Source organism: Arachis ipaensis, chromosome B8 (genome assembly GCF_059453495.1).
Source record: "Arachis ipaensis isolate K30076 ecotype BB chromosome B8, ASM5945349v1, whole genome shotgun sequence".
NCBI classification, from domain to species: Eukaryota; Viridiplantae; Streptophyta; class Magnoliopsida; order Fabales; family Fabaceae; genus Arachis; species Arachis ipaensis.
In genome coordinates, this window is record NC_142443.1 from 117,452,686 (window position 1) to 117,455,377 (window position 2,692).

At 41.9% G+C, this 2,692-nt stretch overlaps 1 pseudogene; it reads left to right on the forward strand.

The window, feature by feature from the left end:
- Nucleotides 1-821: 821 nt before the first annotated feature.
- LOC148549381 (uncharacterized) lies at nucleotides 822-1,991 on the forward strand (annotated as a pseudogene).
- Nucleotides 1,992-2,692: the final 701 nt, after the last annotated feature.

The window sequence follows — 2,692 nt, forward strand, 5'->3', positions numbered from 1 at the left end:
TGTGATATTTATACTGTTCATATGCTGTTCTTCACTGTTTCATGCTGCTATTACACTGCTCTTTCATGTTCATATTACTTATGTCTATTTGCAGCTTTATTTTAATTTATATGAACTGTTCTGCTTGCTGTTTATTACCCAGGAACATCCAATTTTAGCCGGAATGCTGCCCAATTTTCTGCAAATGGTTTCCTTCCCATTCATGTATTGGTTTTGGCAATTTTAAATTTTGCATTACTGAGCTTTTACCAAACCATTTCATGAATGCACGGGATAGCATTCTTATTCCTTCTTAATTCCCTGGCTAGTAAATCGCATTATTGATGATTTTCTTCTAATTTTTGCTACTCTCATCTCTATATGAATCATCATCAACCTGATATCCTTGCTTGAATATGAGTTGCTTATTCTTTAAATTTGTGAATTTATTGTTACCTAGGAAACATTTATCATGCCACTTACTTTAACTTTCTTTCCCCTAACTCACTGCTTTCCACTTTCTAACCTCTTTTTCACTTTTAACCACTTTTAACTTTCTAACTTCTCCCTTTGTTTTTTAACCAACTCTTTCAACTTTTTAACTCATGGCATGATTATTTTTTCTCCTAATTAACAGGTATTCTACTTATAATATATTTTGGATTGTGATTTCTCATCTCAGATTTTTAACTCCGAAACAATCCAAAATGTACATTTATTTAACTCATTTCTTTATTCTAATGCTCTTTTGCGAATATGTGCTTATCTTACTATTATTCTATTTGCCTACTTGTTTTCCTGCTTTTGTTCTTCAATTATATCCTGCATTTCTGTTTTTCAGGATGTCTGACCCTCAACGAAAAGGAAAAGGCAAGGCAACCACTGGTAAAAGGAAAAGAGGTGAATCCTCTATGTCTATCTTGGACATTATGCATGATGACTCCTGGCGGGAAAAGCACTTTACCCCGCAGGAGAAGGCTGACCAGCTCTTCACTGCCAATGATCCGGTAAAATTTGCAAACAAATACTCTGAGCTGAAGTATCCAGTGTTTGCCACCTCCAGGAACCTGTACCTGGAGCGAACTCTGAAAATTCCAGAAGAACTACAGCAGTACACCTCCGATTAGATCAAACAGAGAGGCTGGTTCTTCTTAGAGAGAAACTTGACAAAGGTCAATTCTTCCTGGGTCAGAGAGTTCTACTGCAACTATTTCAAGACTACCCTGGATGCAGTGCACCTCAGAGGAAAACAGATATTGGTAACTGAGGAAGCCATTGAGGATATTCTGCAGCTTCAGCCTAAGTCAGATCAGCCTGATGATTACCAAAAGGCTGAAGAGGACATGCGCTTTCTGAGATTTGACTGGGATGCTGTCAAGCAAAGGATAGCCCTTGATCCTACTGCCCCATGGGTCATGGGAAAGAACACAGCAATGCCTAAGGGAATCAAGCTGATGTATCTAAATGATGAGGCTCGGCTTTGGCACCAGATCCTGAGCAACTTTGTTATGCCGAGCACTCATGAGACGGAGCTGCCTGCTGCTATGATCACCCTCCTCTGGTGTGTGATGGAGGGTAAGGACTTGTATCTTCCACGTTTCATCCGGTATTACATGGCCAGGGTCCATGTCAGAGGCACTCTCCCTTTTCCATATCTGATTACCCAGCTCGGCCGTCGAGCTGACGTGCCTTGGGAGCTGGCTGATGAGAAGCCACCTGCTGCAGACTGCAAGAAGATTATCCCTCACAGCAGGAAGTTTCAGGCTTTGGGTTACAAACCTCTATTCCTCACCGCTCCTGATGAGACAGCCACACCTTCAGCTGCCCCTTCTTCATCTACTGTTGCCCCAACTACCACCACTGCACCTCCACCTGCATCAGAGCCCGTTTATCACCTCGTGCACCGCTTATTTCAGCAGCTGGACCAGATGGAGTGCCGCAACTGACGGCGATATGAGAGATCTGAGCATCGTAACAAGCGACGCTATGAGCACCTCAAGTTGATGATCTGATCTGGCGGCGACATCCCCTCCGAGCCTGACACACCATCAGAGCCATCCGAGGAGGAGGCGGACGAGCATGAGGAGGAGACACATGCACAGAGAGAGGCTGAGCAAGCAGGACCAGTGCAGGCTGCGCCACAGCAGGAGGAGCCACACCAGATTCAGGCTGCAGACCCAGAGATTCCTATACAGTCAGAGCCTCCACTGCAGTAGACAGATCCTCCTACCCTTATCCAGTCTGCAGACCTTCAGGCCTCCACCGAGACTCCAGCAGCCCATCCTTCCGGTGATGGCACTTCTTCACACCCAGCTTGAGTGAGCATCGAGGATGATGCTTTATTTTAAGTGTGGGGAGGCCGCCATCCCTGGCGTATCTTTTTGGTGAACCACTACAGACTCTTTTATCTTATTTTGTTATTTTTTCTGTATTTTTATTTTTATCTTTATTTTTATTTTTCAGTATTTATACATTGTTCTTTTGCTGTATTTTTACTTTATTTCTGCATTTTGCACTTTAGTTTATATCTTAGCCATTTAGTTTAGTTTGCAATTCTAAACTTATTAGTTATAGAATATGTGGATTAATTAGTATAGTTTACCCTTTTAGCATATGATAGTTTGGTTTAATTGAAAATAAAAGGAGTAAACTAGAAATCTTAGTAAATTAAAACAATCCACACACCTTGTATATATAGCATTACATGTTAGTT